Below are 18,767 nucleotides of genomic sequence, written 5' to 3'. Positions count from 1 at the left end.
GAGGTGAGTTGGGAAACCAACACAGGGACCTCAAGAAAGAGGCCCAGAGAAAACAGTGAAGAGGAGCCAGACAAGAGAAAGATGGATGACTGGGCTGATGAGACGTTAAGGAGATAAACCTCAGAGAAGACAATAAAGTTTAGTAGGTATAAATTCAAGAGAAACATAGGAAGAAACTGACCCTAGGTTCACACAAAACAGATATATAGAAATTACTGACTATAACTCAGAAGCCCTGGGCATTATATCTGACACATCTGGATTGTTTTTAATTTACTGTTTATTGCAAAATAAAATTGGTAACAGGAGAGGAGGTGGCAAAATGTGCCATAGTTTCAGAGGACCTTTTTGGGAAAACCACTCCATCTCTGTCAACAATCTCTCTCCCTGATCACTGTGGAAAAGCTTTTGGAGCAGTTTGGAGAGGAGTAGAACTGCCATGGTTGGAGTGGTCGGGGGTGGGGGAGCAGAGCTGGCATGGTTGGCATGGTTGGAGAAGAGGTAGAGTGGTTGGAGCGGCACTGGGGAGAGCAAAGTCAGTGTGTCTCAACCTGACTCTTAAAAAAAAAAAAGAATCTCTGCCTATGCACCAGCAAATATTTATAGCTCATCTGCATTTGCTGTTCCCTCAGAATCTAACCTAACCTACTCTCCACTGTCACCTCGTCACTTCCCATAGCACAGTATTTACAGAGCCTGTACGCTGGGCAAAATCCAGTTCTAAGGCTAAAGGGAAACCATAGACATTGATTCAGTCCAAACTTGCTCTGAGTCTGGGAAGTGTTCAACAAATACCATGGACTGGCTGAAATACGCAGTCACCGTAGAGAAGTATCAGGGCCCAACCTATTGAGTTTATCAACATCGAGCTGGCCAGACAACCCTTCAGATGCCAGTGGGGTGAGGAGCCCTTCTTCCTACTACATTTCAGCCAGGAGGGAAGACGTGTAGAATAGACCAAAGGATAGAGACATTGCCTATCCCAAGGGGGCGGTGACCCCTTCGGAGCCATAAGGAAATTCAAATAGACCGAGTTCTTTATCGGAACCAAGGGGTGAGGAGGGAGCATCAATACCATCATCAAGGTATTTATTGAATGGTTATTGTGTACGGAGCACTGAACTAAGCACTTTAGGGAGTACAGTAGAGTAAGTAGACAGAATGTGGTCTAGTGGGAAGAGCCCAGGCCTGGGAGACAGAGGACCTGGGCTCTAATCTGAACTCCTTGATTCTATTTATTGCTATTGTTCTTGTCTGTCCGTCTCCCCCGATTAGACTGTAAGCCCGTCAAAGGGCAGGGACTGTCTCTATCTGATACCGATTTGTACATCCAAGCGCTTAGTACAGTGCTCTGCACATAGTAAGCGCTCAATAAATACTAATGAATGAATGAATGAATGAATGAATGAATGAACTCCGACATATACCTTGGGCAAATCAATTTCTCTGTGTCTCAGTTCTTTCACTTGCAAAACGGAGATTCAATACTTGTTCTCTCTTCTACTAAGACTGGAGCCCTGTGTGAGACCTGATAATCTTGTATCTACCTCAGTACAGTGCTTGGTACAGAGTATGCTCTTAAGTTATTATTATTGTCATTATCAGTGTTATTGTTAGTATTAGTATTATTATCCCTGCCCTCAAGGAGCTTTCCAATCTAGTGGGAGAGATAGTCATTAAAATAAATAACAGGTAGAGGAAGAAACTCGGTGTAAGGATATGTACCTATGTGCTGTAGGGCTAAGGGGTGAATAATGGAATGAGTATCTTAGGGTATACCTAGATGCAGTAGGCAGGGAAAATAGGGGGGAGACAGGAGAGTTAGGGGCTCAGGGGAGCAGGGAACACGCTAGGAACAAGGGAGAGTAATAAACAAGAGTTGATACTCTAACCCTTCACTCTATATCCATGGAGTCCTTTAAGAGCACTGAGTAGGTAGAGAACACTGACCAAGTATCTACCTGCAAGCTGTCTTGGCAGTTTTCAACCTAAAGCAAAGAACTACAGATCATCATACAAACCTCAGTTACAAACCAACCATTCAGAGAAGAGGGGAACACTCAAATCTGGGAAAGGCATCTCTAAAAAATATTTTTTGTATTAAAAGATTTCCATTTTCCTCTGTTAAATAGCAGATTTTTTTCAGCTCTCGAGCCACAAGAGATAATTTCCAGTTGCAAAAGCTGTACGGGAGCCAGATTTGAACCACATTCTAGGTTTTTCGACACAGACTGTTCTATTCCCGTGACTGCTTCTTACCTGGCAGTTCACTACCTTTGAAATTGCTTTTACATTTAGTCCCACACCATCAATAAAGTAGAAAAATGATTTTTCTTTTCCAAAAGGAGCCAAGATGTGTTTGTTTTCCAATAGAACATTTGCTAGAGAAAAAAAAAATTGAACAAAAAATTGCTTTTAGAGCTAGCCTGCTAGATTGACATCCTTGGATGTCGATATTGCATTTTTCAGGCCCATGTTTTCCACCAAATACACAATAATTAGTAGAATATCAAGTTAATGCACTAAGTGCTATACAGGATATAAAATTTGAGGTCCCTGCAGATATGAGGGGACAGGGAAGGAGGGAGGAGAGAAGAGAGAGAGGAACCCTTCATAGAAACTCCTTGAGTAGGAGACTCTGGTTTCCTTTCTCTTCTGCACAATAGTATAATTATATAAAACTGTACTTCATATTTAAAGACCTTACCAGTGGTGATGTTTACCTATGAGTCCGTGTTTAGCTGAAAAGGTCACAGTCCTAGCCACACTGGGCACACAAATTTGTTGTCCTTTGTCATGTTGTACTTAATATTTGTAGCCCCAAGCACTGTTTTCTTTTTGGCCTCCTTGCTTCTCTTTCCTTATGAAGCTTTTGCTTAAAGAGCACTTTGCCCTTCTTAATGGCAGTGCATCTCGCAGGTCTGTCCTCAACAGTGTGCAGCGGGGATGCGGCTTTATTTTAAATGGTATTTGTTAAGCATGTTCTATGTGCCCGGCACTGTCCTGAATGCTGTGGTAGATATGAGATAATCAGGTTGGACACAGTTCACGTCCCACCTGGGACTCACAGTGTTAATCCCCACTTTATAGATGAAATAACTGAGTCACAGACAGAGAAGTTAAATGGCTCATCCTCTAACTCCCAGACCCATGCTTTTTCCACTAGGCCACAGTGCTTCTCCAGCACTGAGCATCAGCACTTATTAGCTCCCACTTCGTGCAATGCACTCTACTAAGTATTTTGGAAAGTGCAGAATAGAGTGACATTTTCTCTGACCATAAGGAGCTTACAGTCCAATGGCGGAGTTTACACTCTCAGTCATGTTTATCGAGTGCTTATTGTGAGCAGAGCACTGTATTAAGTGCTTGAGAGAGGACAATCTGACAGAGTTGGTAGCCACATTCTCTGCCCACAAGGAGCATTCTAATGGTCTCAGGACTTGCCTCAAATAGGGGCTCAGGAAATGCTCTGTAACAGTGATTTCCTCCAGGAGTCCAGAAGTCCTAATTTTGCAGTTGTGGTTGAACATTAATCTTCATTTTCTCTGTGCTGCCTCCCCTAGTTTCCCTAGTTCCACCACTGATACCCCCAGACAATAGCATGCCAAGGAAATATGTAAATAGCTCACTCTCCTTCATCTTCTTTAGTGGTTGATTAGTCAAATCTGTCCTGGCAACAAGACCCTAGCTTAGCACCCATTTGTCAAAAGGCAAGAAAACAGACTGTCTCTTGCCAAGTGGTGATTATTCCCTGCCTTCTGAGTCATGAATGAACGCCACTCCAATCTACTTGGCTACATATTCTGAGGGTGGAGCGGGGCAGTTCTTCACTGAGCATCTTGGAAATTTAAGATCTGGAGGACAAAAATAGCCAGAGCAGAAAAATTAGCACTAGAATGGCAGCTTTTTACATTTCCAGGAGAGGAACGTTTCCAGGAATTCAAAGGATCCTACAGATTTACTGAAGAGGTTGCCGTGAAATTCGCTGAAGACCGCGGTCTTCTTTTCCAGATCTCTAGTCAACCCACGCATTGCCTTTCCAGGACAGAAGGGTATTTAGTCCCTAGCTATCCCAGTGGCTTGTTTTAGCAGAATAGAAATTACATTTGTGCCTCTTTCTCTGATATCTCCTGAAAATGAAGACTCTGTGGAGTAGGGAAATGATTTCTGATAACCTTTGATTCCATACCTTTGATTCTGCTTTCTTCTTAGGAACCTCCACCAGTGAAAAAGAGGTGGAAGCAGATGGAAAGAGTCATCAAGGAAGTGGAAGAGAAAAATGGAATTCGGAAGATTTCTAGAACTTCTCTAGAGCAGTGCTTTCAAATGTTTTAAACTCGTCATGCTCCCTCACTCGGGAACTCTTCTTCCCAGCCCTTATGAGAAGCAGTGTAGCCTAGTGGAACGAGCACAGGCCTTGGAGTCAGAGGATCTGGGTTGTCATCTCAGCACCACCATTTTTCTGCTCTGAGACTATGACCCATCAGGCCCTGGACAGATATGTCTCTATCTTTATCAGAGTGTTAGAGTGGTAAGGGAACTGAAGATCAGAGTGTTTCAATGAATTGACCATTGTTACACAGAAAGAAAATATTCTTGGACTTCAATCATCCAGGTATCTTCGGCTAAAAACTAAAAATGTCTTAAGACAATTGAAATAAAAGGTATGTTGGGGCCTGAATTAGTGAGATAATTCTCTGTTGTGAGATCTTGGGAATATCACTGAATTTTTTATATGCTCAGTGCAGTGATCTGCACACAGTGAGCGCTCGATAAATACCATTGATTGGTTGATTATATCGGCCTGACCTAAGAAGATCTGTTCAAACTCTTCCTTACCATTGACTCCAAACCAAGTGACTAATAGATTTTAGGATCAATTTAGAGCAGCTGAACCCAATGCAAACCCAGCAGGCCTTCTTTTGTAACAAGGAGTATCATGTCTTCATATGTCCTGTGATTTAAAGATCCAAAAGAGATAGGAATTATGAGATTCTCACAAAGAGCAGGCATCCTCTATCAGACTGACAGGTGCTTTCATCACCTAAAAGACAACTTGTTCAGGAAGTTTAATAGAGAAGGTGTTTTTTGCAGACAACAATACTGACAAACCATCAGTAGCAAACACGTCAAAAATATAAAGCAGCAGCTGGCAGCTCCTCCCTGGAGACTACCAACACCAGCATTTCACTCCAAGTGGAAAAAACTCTCATTTGCAGACAGCTCACTTCACGCTTTAATTTGACAGTATCTGGAAGTGTAACTAAATTACAGAAAATCTAAATGAATTCTGGATCTCTTCTGCTCTTTAAAAGATGAGACTCCAATCTTTCCAGCATTTTCCTATTTATCCTAATTCTGCTCAACATTCACCAGTAACCCCTGGAAGATAAATTTGCTTTAATCAAGGCTCTTCAGTTCTTAACAATTTCTAACCTTTTAAATCAATTTTTTTAAATTTTGTTTTGTTTTAACACCAACAGCATGGCCCCAGGGGAAAGAGCATTGAACAAGTCAGAAACCCTGGGATCAAATCCCAGCTCTGCCATCAGTTTGCTGTGTGGCCTTGGCAAGTCACTTAAACCTTTCTGGTCCTTGATTTCCTCATCTGTAAAATGGGGATAAGGTATCTGCTCACCCTATCTCTTAAGTATGGAACAGAAATCTATTTTCTATCTTTTACCTCTAAGCTAAGCATGGTACTTAGCAATACAAGCACTTCACAGATATCATAAATAACAAATAACCAGCAATTTTACAATAATATTGTAGGTTCCCAAAGGCCTCGTATAGTACTCTGCACACAGTAGGCACTGATGATGAGATAGATTAAAGGACCAGGAAGGCTAGAATAGCTTTTGGTCTAAGGAATTTGATTAATAGCAATTTCTACAGAAGCAGTATAAGTAATGGGTGGACACAGATTGGGAGTGAAACTAATTGTAATCTATGTTTTACCACTGACCACTGAGTGAACTTTAGGAAGTCACTTGGCTGCCTCCCTGAGCCTTATGAAGTCACTCTTTGGCATCCCATCTCCTCTGTGAAGCCTTCCCAGATTAACTCTTCTGGTCATTCATCTACTCAGTCCAGCTAACTCCTGGCCTTCATTTCTAATTATGCATCTCCCAGAAAGAGGCATCTTGTTGTAAGAGCTGGAGGAAGACCTAATCACTTGAAGAAGAAGCATGGACTAGTGGAAAGGGCACAGGCTTCAGAGTCAGAGGACCTGGGTTCTAATCCTGACTCCACCTCTTGTGAACTGTTTGTCCTTTGGCAAGTCACTTCACTCCTCTGTACTTCTAGAGGGGACACTCTTCCCTCGTTGATCTGCTGGGAAACCCAAACGCAGGAGATTGTTTGAGGAATTTAGCTTCATGGGCAAAAGTGTGATGTTACCAAGGATAATTTCGGCTTAGGCTTTGTCATGGGCTGAATAGGAACCTTATCCTACTATTGGCCAACTTTCGAACTCAATTTCCTCCTGCTCCCTCCCCCTTCATACCCGACAGATGATCACTCTCCCTGCCTTCAATGCTTTATTAAAATCACATCTCCTCCAAGAAGCCTTCCCTACGCCATCATTTCCCCTCCCCTACTCCCTTTACATCGCATCTGCACCCTTAATTCATCCTATCCTCAGCCCCAGAGCACTTATCTTTATTTTACAGAGAGGAAAGTGAAACACAGAGCTGTATCTATCCAGCCCCAATGAAGCAGACATTTCCCAGTGATCCAGTCTTATGAGCTGAAAGAAGACCACTTCTTCTGAGTGGGTGGCTGAAAACTGGCCCAATTTCACTGAGAATTTCCCTAAGCCTCTACTTCACTTTGTGCAGATCTGACCAACCCAGGATACTTACTCAGGAGGTCATTCAGTTGTATTTATTGAGCACTTATTGTGTGCAGAGCACTGTACTAAGCATTTGGGAGAGTATGATATAACAATAAACAGACATTCCCTGCCCACAGTGAGTTTACAATCTAGAGGGTCTACCTTCCACAGTATAGAGGATAGTCATCTCAGGGTTCTGTCCTTTCAAACTCAATGGGCTGTGAGTTGTTTATTGTAGGTAAATCCCTAAATTGGATTCAGCCTTGCATTTGTTCTTTCCAGAGCTGAACAGTCACCATATGCCACCTGCTAGAATCCATCTCTGAGATGTAGAAATTCTTAATGGATGGGAGAGAATGCCTTCTTTTCAATAAAGCTGAAAAGATACATTTCTTATTTGAGTGGCAGAGTTCCCTAATGATGCTTTTTCATGACTACAATGGCAGCAATCAGCAAGTTCATGATATTTGAACATCGTAAAACACATTATATGGAGATTGAATAAGGCAGTTCCAAACGAGATACGTTTGTGGGTACCCACTGTGCTCATAGACTGTAAACTCACTGTGGGCAGGGGACGTTTCTATCGACTCTGTTATACTGTACTCTCCCAAGTGCTAAGTACAGTGCTCTGCACACAGTAAGTGCTCAGTAAATATGATTGGTTGATTGATGGGAGGATAAGAAGATCAGTAAATTATAAGAACAAACCTAGACTGTTAAGAACAGTTAAGAAGATTAGTTCCCTGCCTTCAAGAAGTTTGAGAACAACAGCCCTAACAGGGAGGAATAATAATAATAATAATTTTGGAATTTATTAAGTACTTGCTATGTGCCACGCACTATAGGAGATAAAGAGCAGGTACTGTTTCTATCCCACAAGAGGTTCACAGTCTAATGGGGAGGGAGAACAAGTTTCTTATCCCCATTTTTGAAACTCAACTCTCCCCAACCCTAATGACCATCCAAATCCCACAGACAGCACTCCCCACTAAACTGTAAGCCCCCTGAGGGAAGAGATCATGTCTTCCAGTTCTATGGTATTCTTCTCTCTCAAGCACTTAGTACAGTAAGCACTCAATAAATACCACTGATTGACTGATGGATTGAAAGGGCTGCAGGCTTCGTTGCCGAAATATAGTTTCATTGTATGAATGCCAAACAAAAGGCTTCATGTGGCTGGAAAATTTCTGAGCCACATGATAAAGATACTTCTGGTATGATGACAAGTGATTTTCTTTGGGGCTCAAGGGGCTAATATTGTCCTTAATTCCGATAATGAAAAAGGCCACGCTGAGAAGCAGCGTAAGGCCTAGTGTCTAGGACAGTGAATAGAGCAGTAACTAAAGCACGGACCTGGGAGTAAGAAGGAGCCGGCTCTAATCCCAGCTCCGCCACTTGTCTGCTGCGTGACTTCGGGCCGGTCACTTCAATTCTCTGTGCCTCAGTTACCTCATCTGTAAAATGGGAATTTAGAAGGTGACACTCCCCCCCCCCCCACACACACACCATGGGAGACATGGACTTTGTCCAACCCGATCAGCTTCTATCTACCCCATAGCTCAGTACAATGCCTGGCATATAGTGAATGTTGAACAAATAACATAGAAGAAGAAAAATAATTCAAGTTAGAAGTTGTCCTTCACTTAAACAGCCACTGGGTGTCAATGTGAGTCCACCATAAGCAAACTTTATTAGGGCCTTAACGCCGTTTGAAAGAACTTGGAAAACATTTCTGCCTTCCTCCTACCATTTCATAGCCAGGACCACGATGCCTTGATTTGTTGTGAGTATTTTGAGATCGACCACTCCAAAGCTGTGTCGAAAGATGCCTCCTTCTGTGTCTCGGATGCTTCCACAGAGCATTATTCTATCAAACCCCTGGAGATGGTTCTGTACCCTCATGTTTCGTTCTACTTCCCCTCTGCATCAAACTTTGTGATCCTGCTTCTAAGTTTGGTTCCCAAACGTCCCCTGTTTCTTCCTTTGTAGATCTCCCGGAGTTCATTCCACAAGTCTCTTTTCCATTTTTTAATAACCCCGCAACCCCAATTATGACTTCAAGGAATCAATGAATGGTATTCATTGAGCGCCTACTCTCTGCAGAGTACCATACTAAGCACTTGGAATGAGCAGACACCTCAAATGCATCGATGGACGTCTCAAAAACCAGCCCATCTAGGGCAGGTGCAATCTGTACAATAAGGTTTCAATTCTGGCACTACCAACCTTCCAGGTTTCTTACTTAGCTGCTGGGCTTCATCTCCATAATCTTTTTGTTTGCGGGTGGTTATTTTGTCGCTCGCTTTTATTCACCTCTGGGGAAGGAGTTGGTGGGGATGGGGGGGTCATCTCTTCAAAGATGTAATTTTAAATTAAATTAAATAGCCACTGGGTGTCAGTGACAGTCCATAATCAAACACCCAGTGAGTATATCCTGCCTACGCAGGCTGCTTTTACATCCAAAGATGACCGACCCCTTTGACTGAGAGCCTATGGATGAGGAAGCGTTCATTCATTCATTCATTCAATCATATATAGAGTGCTTACTGTGTGCAGAGCACTGTACTAAGCGCTTAGCACTGTAAAGACCAGTGGTAGGCAAATCACTCTGCACAGTATACACACACAGAGAGTTTTTTACCCCGCTGAAGCATCTGTGCCCATCCCTACCTCCCTGGAGGTTTGCCCCATGATGCACAACCTTAGTAGGGAAGCCAAGTTTTCTTAGAAGATGTCATATAAAACCCCATGAGATAGAGAGCTCCTTAAGGGCAGGGAATGTATCTCACTTCTGGAGTACAACAGAACTTACTGTATTCCCCCAAACACTCTGCATAGTGTTTGCAGTCAGGAGGTACTCATTGAATATCACCAATTGATTTACTCAGGTGTTCTGATACCTCAGTGTTTCTGCGAAGTTTGTTTTTCTAAATGGGAATTTCCATCATTTCAGGGCACTTAGAGAAAGCCTTCACGAAAGAACAACGTCCACACCTCTTCCAATGGGATCTCATCCAGGCATTCCTTGGGGAAGCATTGTCTGTTAGGATGAGGAGTTGGCAGTTGTTACGTTCATTTCTGGCCTTTAAAACCATTGATACCCACTGACCTCTGGTGAAATGGGGCCCAGATGGCTCAGGATGAACTGGTGAGAGAAAAGACCCAAGAGGCACAGCAAGTACACCCAGATCGATCATATTTATTGAACACTTGCTGTAGGCAGAGCATTGTACTAAGGGCTTGGGAGAATAGAAAATATCAGAGTTGGTAGACCTGTTCCCTGCCCACATCGAGCTGACAGCCTGAAGTATTCCATTAGGGTCCACCCATCAGATTGTCCAATCTGTTAAATTGAGGACAGGGACAGACTGGATCTCCTACTTCTACTGACTTCTCTCAAGTACTTAGTACACATAGATGCCAAATAAACATAAACTGACTCTCTCCCCTCTTTCAAATAAAGTTCATCTAAGAGTACAGTACTCCAGGCAACATTGGAAGCCAACAAAAGTAGTGGTGGTGAAGAATCCTCACATTCCACCGAAGTTTGGAATGGAGAGGAACCATAAAGACATAGGGGCTTCTCCGCTGGACCCAATCACTGCGCAAATGCTGTTCTTTCCTCTGGCTTGTGCTAAATGTAAATGAGAGACTCGAGGATGCATAAACTGGAGATACTGAACAAGTGGTCTGAGGCATCCGGGACAAAAGGTCCAAGCCACAAAAGATCTTATTTCCTTTCTTCCAGCTAATGAGAATTGTAGGATGCCTACAGCTGAGAGAGGCAGCAAGATCAGCCTCTACTTATTTGCTATTCCCCTTCCTTTGCCCCCAGAAAAGCCTGTTGGGAAAGAGTGTGAGTTGGGGGGCTGGGGGAAATGCACAGAGGGAGTTTGGAGGGAAATGCACAGAGAAATGGCCGTACCACTAGGATCCTGTTGTATAAATAAATCGATCAATAGTTTTGAGGGCTTACTGTATGGAGAGCACAGTTCTAAGCCCTTGGCAAAGTATGCTACAGAAGTGGTAGACACAATCCCCACCCTCAAAGAGTTTGCAGTTTACCAGGAAAGGCCACAATTCTTATGTACTTGTCCAGTAAGCAGCACCAGAAAGGTCAGCACAAGCTCAAGGCCTTAAGAAAAGGAAATTTACTCTGCATATTCTTTCTGTCCCTTTGGATTTTAGTGAATCAATTTGGGGAAATACAGGTGAACCTATGGGCATACATGCCTCTGCTCTCAGCTTGCAAAGTGCACGCAGTAGAAGACAGTGGCGGTGGAGGAAGTGGCATTGGAAAACGAAGGCAGGGACCAATACAAATAGTGATAATCATGGAATTTGTTAAGCATGTACTGGGTGCTAAGCACTGTATTAGGCACTAGGGGAAATAGAAGATGATCAGATGGGACATAGTTCTTCCCCATACAGTTTTAGAGGGAAGGAGCGTAAGTTATCATATTCCTATTTTATAGATGAGGAATAATCATCTGTGCTAAGTGCTCTGCACACAGTAAGTGCTCAATAAATTCCACTAATTGATCACTATTCTGGCTTAGGTTAATATGATTTATAAGCTATTTGTAATAAACCAGTGAGTATTCATTACACTGAAATAGCTCCTTTCTTCCCCAAATACCGCAGAAATACCTGGCCATTTGTCCGGCCTGATACTATTTCGAGGTTTGTGATGCAGAAGGAGAGATTATTCTTTCCATTTTACAAATAAGTAAAATGAGGTAAAGAGATAAATTGCAACCAGTGATTAATCATCATTAATCATTAGCGGGGCCTAACACACACACACACACACACACACACACACACCCTCCCCCCCCACCCCACGATAAGGCAGCTGTAGACAGGGAATGGCGTCTATCTTAAGGTGTCTTCCCTAACAAAGATTTGTCCTCTGAACTTTCTCTGGGTCAAACCTGCACCACCCCCCTACTCTCCCCATCACTGCTGCAATTCTGGGTCTGCTGCCCCAGCTCCCCTTTCTGCTTCAACCCACCAATCTCCAGGCTGGGCTCCCAAACCCACCATGTCTCCCTTCCCCACCATCTTTCCTGTTGGCTCTCAGTCAGGGATGGTGTAACTCCTGCTTCCTCCGGCGAACAATCAGAATCACCGCAGCAGTGAGTTTAAGCAGGTTGATCATGCTATGGGTGCCTTGGGTGTTAGACTAAAGGAAATGTGGCCAATTGAGGTTTAGCACTGCCTGGGGAGGAGCCCTGAAGTCCTCTTGTAACTACACTCCCAACTTTTTGGGAACTTTGTTCAAGCATGATTACGGAGAGGCATGGGATTCTACATCTCTATTCCGAAGACATTTGGTCCCTGCCCTCCAAGAGCTTATGATCTACACCAACATAGAGACAGGCACATATCAAGCAACTTGTCTTTTTTCCTCTTGAAACTCTTTCCCTCTGGGCTTGGAATTTTCTTACACAGCATTTCCATTCAGACTTTTTGGAGGGGCCTAAGGAGATGAATGTAACTCTTCATATGTCTGTATTGCATCACAGATCATTTATGGCTTCTACTGAAAGGCTCTTTCATCGAGAGTCTTCCAAGGCTGCGTGAGAGAGAGCAATACTTCACAGACTCACGCGCTACTTATTTAGAGGCAGAAAGCTGTTGCCTAAGGATTCTCCCTGGAGCCCTACCTGGAAACTTAAACTAAACAGAGCTGTGTTTCCTCGATTGGATGCTTTGTAATAGCACACACACACACACCCACAAAATATCTATTCTCCCCTATCTAATCTTTCCTTTCCTTCATCTACTCTCTCCTGTCCTCTGTTACCCTGTAGCTAGGACAGAATTCCCCACTCTGGGAAGAATTTCAGTCCCACGAAGCATAAGACTGGTTAGACAGTGTGCCTGGTAGAAAGCTCATAGGCATGGGAGATGGAGGACCTGGATTCAGTCATTCAATCATATTTATTGAGTGCTTACTGTGTGCAGAGCACTATACTGAGCGCTTTGGAAAGTACAATACGACAAACACATTCCCTATCCACAATGAGCTTACAGTCTCTACCATTTGTCTGCTCTGTGACCACCTGGAAGTCAAAATTTCTGGTAAAAGAAATACCTGTTCTCCCTCCCTCTTTAGAGGGACTTTGTTGGACCTGATTATTTTGAAACTACCCCAACATAGTGCAGAGTTTGGTCCTTAAGTGCTCAACAAGTATTATTATTATTAGACTGTAAAATGCCTATATTACCCCATGTCGTCATCGTGTTTTAGGTACGTCTGACATAGCTGCAGGGACCCTGTGGGGGTGTGGGAAATGCTGAGTAAAGGGAAAAAAGTGACCAGAACAGCAGTCGTGTGTTTCGAAGACCTTTGCGCAGAGCCTTGAGCTCTCACAGGAAGAACGGTCCTTAGTGTCTGTAAATGAAAATACTCCCAACTGTGGGGCACGGGCAGATCAAAATAACCAAATGAGGATCGCTTCATAGGTAATCTCAAAAATCTCTTTTCAAGACATAGTTTCAATCTCCTCCCCTCTTTTTTCAGAACTGGCAGTAGTCAGCAAAACGAACAGATGGATGTTTGCTCTGGATGCATCCTCTGCTGAAGGAGACAACGACGGGAGCTAGGAGCGGGAATGGGGAGATGGGGGCCGGGAGGGGAGAGGGAAAAAATATGGAAAAGAGGGAGACAGAATGGAGGGGAGGAGAGTGGGGGATAAAACGATAGTATTTATCGAGCACTTACTGTGTGTGGAGCACTGTACTGAGCACGTGGGAGAGTACCGTATAACAGAGTTAGTAGACATATTCCCTGCCCACAACGAGCTTACAGTCTAGAGTGGGACAGACGGGTGGAGAGAAGGGAGGGAGAATGGAGGAGGTGGAGGGAGGAAGAGATAAAAGGAAAGAGAAAGGAAGGGGAAGGAGAAGTTGGGGAAGCGAGAGGGAGGCGGGATTCATCTCATAGGCAAACTGGGCCCTCGTGCGCTGGAGGCCTGTTGAGTGCCATCGGGTTGTTCTCCCTGGCCGGGGGGTCTGGCTTCCCAGGCCTGCCGGAACTCCTCTGGCCTCCCCGATTGGCAGCCCTGATGGTTTGGATAGCTGCACCCGCCTGGCGGTAGGTGCAGTTGGAGGGGAGGGGAGGCAGTGCTGGGCTGGTGCCACGCCAGCCACATTTCTGCCCCCTGGGATGGACCTTCCCCTTCTTTCCCCTCCTTCCCCCCTTCCCCTTCTTCCCTTTTTCCCCTTTCTCTCCTCCCTTTCCCCCTCCCCTTTCCTCCCCTCCCCTTTCCCCCTTTCCTCTCCTCCCTTTCCCCCTTCTCCCCGTTCCCCCCTCCCCTTCCCTTGACCCTTCTCCACCTTCCCTTTCCCCTTCCCACCCTTCTTTTCTTTCCTCCCTTCCCCTTCTTCCCTTTCACTCCACTCTCTCTTCATCCCAGCCAGAATGTGCGATGAAAGATGGGGGCCTGAGCCTAGGGAAGAGACTCAGGAAGACGATTCATGAACCCCGGGCAGCTGCAGCAGCTGCCGGTGTCAGGGAAGAGGAGAAAGGTGAGGAGAGGGCAAAGAAGAGGAGCGACATCATCAAACACTCCTCCCGGAGGAGGCAGGCACCTGCTTTCCCTCCCACCCTCCTTTCTTTTTTGACCCAGAAAAGCAAAAACCATCCGAGGAGCTCGTAGATTCATCGGGGACAGTGCTCTCGTCCGGAGAGCTGTCTTCAGAAACCTAGAATGGAGGCATTCAATCGTATTTACTGAGCGCTTACTGTGTGCCAAGAGCACTTACTTTGGGCACGGCACTATGAAGCATGAGAAGCAGCATGGCCTAGTGGAAAGAGCACCAGCCTGGGGGTCAGCCTGTTGTGGGTTCGTTCATTCAATCGTATTTATTGAGCACTGTGGGTTTTAATCCTGGCTCTGCCACTTGTCTGCTGCGTGTCCTTGGGCAAGTCACTTAACTGGCCCAACTTTACTGCTTCTATAAGGTTATGTATACCCAAGCCATATCATCATGCGGAAGAGCTTGGGAAATTTTAATACAGCAACCAAGACAATCCCTGCCCACAACGAGCTCAGATACATTTCCCGGGGGCCGGGGTGATCCCAGAGAGGGACCTGTACTGCTCACACACTGCTCGCTCTTGAAGAGCAATCTGAGGTTCAATCTATCTCTCCACACCACCCCCTCCTCCCCAGGAGTATGCTTAGAATTCATCGGCGAATGTTTGTGACTGGTTTACAATAGAAAATCTTGGGTCTATAGCTTTGGCAAAATGCTTTCCCGAAAAAATGAAATTCAGCAGCTGCATCAAAGAAAATATATTCCATTTTCTCTCTCTCCTTACTTGCCTTTCCCCATCTCCCACATATTGGCCTATCTTTCCACTCCAGGGAAATTGGCTCTCTTCTGCAGTCAACTGAGTCATCGGGGACCTCTCCCCCCCACCAACTCCCTTCCTCTGTCTTCCTCTCCACCAAAAGTCTGCTCAAGGGGCACACAGTAGGCCTCTTTTCCTACTGGCTCCAACTGCTTCCAATCACCAATCCCAATTAGTATCCCCCTTGCCATTGTTTGTTTAATGCGCATGATTCTACCTCCACAAGCCCACATCCAAACAATGGCAATATTAAAGCGGCATGGCCTAGTGGAAAGAGTATGGCCCTGGGAGTCAGAGGACCTGGCTTTGCTTAGTACAGTGCTTGGCACATAGTAAGCGCTTAATAAATGCCCTAATTATTATTATTATTCTAAAATCCCCACTCTGCCATCTGCCGACTGTGTTACCTTGAGCCGTTCACTTAACTTCTCTCTGCCTCAATTACCTCATTTGTAAAATGGGGATTAAGACCATGAGCCCTATTTGGGACAGGAATTGGGTCCCAATTCAATTATTTTGTATCTCTCCCCAAGTCTTAGTATAGTGCCTGGCACATAGTAAGTGCTTAACAAATGCCATGAAAAAGCTGAGAGGCTATGCTTCGCCTCTACACTTTCTTTGGTTCCAACTTTTCCTTTCCTATCATACTATAACTTCAATAGGCCTCAGTTTCCTCATCTGTAAAAGGGGGATTCGATACCCATTCATTCTCCCCCTTAGACTGGGAGTCCCATGTGGGACTGTGTGAGATCTGACTGTACTGTACTCCATGGACTTGGCTCCTGGCAGGATCTCTTGCTAATCATTGGGAGATAATGAGAACAGAATGAGTCCATGCTTGGACTGGTGAACATCCTCTCACCCAGAGATCCCTAGGTACTTTTCAAGCATTAACTTAGAGATAATAAAGGATTAACTTTTTTTACTGGGGCAGGAGGGGGCAGGGGACTCACTGTGTTCAATCAATCCATCAGGGGTATTTATTAAAGCACTTACTGTGCATAGGGCATTATACTAAACAGTGGGGAGAGAACAATCCACAAGATCCCCGTGTTACTTTGGGTAAGTCACCAGAGGTTGCTGCGGCCTCTCAGACCTGGTCCACACCCAGTTCCAGTCAGTCAGTGGAATTTATTGAGCATTTACTGTGTACAGAGCACTGTACTAAGCATTTGGGAGAGTACAACATAACACATTCCCTGCACACAGCGAGTTTACAGTCAAGCAGAATCAGGGAGTCCGAGGGTTCCAGGGTTCACGGGAAATCAAGAGTGGCGTGGGCTCCCTTTCGGGGTCCTGCCAGATACGGACACATACCTTCCTGCCCATGGTACTGTTCCAACAGTAGGCTGGGCCTGATTTCCACAGACTAGGGCCAGATTAATGTAGAAGCTCATGGATCCAACATCTTGGCGGCAGGGGGTTTGGAGAGGTGGGAAGGTTCAGGGGTAGGACCCTCCCCTTGAGATGTGCAAAATGCAGTCATGGCTCCAATCTGCATCCCCACTGAAAACTACCCTCAATCTCTGCCAGATGAATCACACCTCTGCTCCCATTCTCCCCCTCCCCAATCACCCTCCTCCTGCAGCTATGGCCTGTTGCCAGGCACTAAATGCAGAAGGGAACCAGGGAGTCACCGTCTCCCACCAGCCCAGATCAGGAGACCCAAGCTCAGCTTTTGTAAATTGGGTGGGAAATAGGCGAAGAGACTCCTTCAGCAGTCTGCTATTCCCTTTCCCTTGCACCACCAAAACCTTTATATGGGAGGGATCTGACCTGGGTGGAGCCCCAGTGTCTCAGAAAAACACCTACCCAGGCAAAAATGGTAATTACCCCATGAAGTAGGCTAATTGATAGGGGATTAGAGATCGTTAATGGAAACCAGCTTGGGGCACACACACAAGGGATCAGTCCCTACTGGTCTGGGAGAGTGATGCTAGGGAGGCAGGTGTGGATGGAGAAAAATAGTAATAATAATAGCATGTGTTAATCACTTACTATGTGCCAGGCACTGTACTAAGTGCTGAGGCATTATACTAAGCACTGGAGAAGACTCTAATCAGTTAAACTGGGCAGAGGCTCCAATGTAATCCTGTACAGCGTGAGGTAAGGATAGTGCATATTAAAATCCATTAGCCTCGTCAAAATGGGTATGGAGGGTGTAAATACAGCTCTGCCCTTGACTCTTCCAATTCTAAAATAGAAAGGCTTGAGAATTTGGTTGGTGGGGAGGGAGGAATCTGAATTACTGTTACATCGTACTCTCCCAAGCGTAGAGGGCTTTGCACACAGTAAGCACTCAATAAATACGCTTGAATGAACGAATCCAGCCAGATTTCGGGGGCTTCCCCTTGCCTGACCAGCCAACCCAATTTAGCTCCCACAGGCCAGGCCCCGCCCCACGCAGGGAGCTTGCCAAGACCGACAACAGTGTCACATGTGAACCCAAAAGGCCCCTCACTCGGAACATAGAACAAATGCTTCATTAAAATGAATGGATAATTGATGGCAGGATGAAAGAGACCATCATGGATTTTCACACACAGTTATCCCTGTCTTTATCAACTGACTTCATCGATCCAACCCAATTCGTGTTTTGAGCATTGAAGAGATTATGTAAAAATGCTCATGTGGCCTGTCCTCTCAAGAATCAGCTGCCTGTTCCAAGGAGATGTTGGTATCTTAGTCCAGGGAAACAAAGCCTTCCGGGGCAGTGAGCTCTAGAGCTCTATCCATTGCACTTTGGCCCTCAAAAGCAAACAGCTGAGGGCCAGCTATCAGCAGTTTAGGAAAAAGACACTTTTCTCACTAAAGGAGATACAGCACAGAATGTTGTTAAGGCACTATTAGCAGTTTCTGCACTGGAATAGATTGATTGCTGTTCAGTTCATAGATCCTAAGTCATCCCCATAACATTTTCTCATTAGCATGGAGTTTTGTAGCTGAGTAAAATCATGGTCAAAATTTGCACCCCCTTCAAAGAAACCTGCATCTCGCTGGTGATTGTTTTAGATCCTGGCCCTGGAAATAGTCCCAGCGCTTAGAACAGTGCTCGGCACATAGTAAGCGCTTAACAAATACCAACATTAAGTGTCCACTGCAATGGACCAAGGCGGAACCAAGCTTCCATCCAGGTTTGAGAGAGTACTGGGCCAGGACCAGGTGCCATCTTCCCACTAGACTGTAAGCATCTTGAGGGCAGGGATCATATCTACCGACTCTCTTGTAACTCTCCCAAGTGCTTAAGTACAGTGCTCTGCACACAGTAAGTGCTCAATAAATATTTTTGATTGATTGGTAGTGCAGAAAGCCACCACTGAGGTGGCTTTTCAGCTCTGACTGGAAATCCTGGGATCTGGTCAGAGATGGAGTTTGGAAGTCCAGCTCAAACAGCTGTAGGGCTTTGTTGTCCTGTCAAATGGACACCTACGGTTGAATGTTTTTTGCTCCAGAAAGTTTTGTTCCAACAATGCCATTCATTTGGTGGGGAGAAGCAGCATAGTGTAGTGGAAAGAGGATGGGCCCAGGAGTCAAAAGGTTCTAATCCTGGCTCTGACACTCGTC

This window comes from Ornithorhynchus anatinus, chromosome 9, assembly GCF_004115215.2.
Source record: "Ornithorhynchus anatinus isolate Pmale09 chromosome 9, mOrnAna1.pri.v4, whole genome shotgun sequence".
In the NCBI taxonomy this organism is placed as follows: Eukaryota; Metazoa; Chordata; class Mammalia; order Monotremata; family Ornithorhynchidae; genus Ornithorhynchus; species Ornithorhynchus anatinus.
This window is presented reverse-complemented; position numbering follows the sequence as displayed.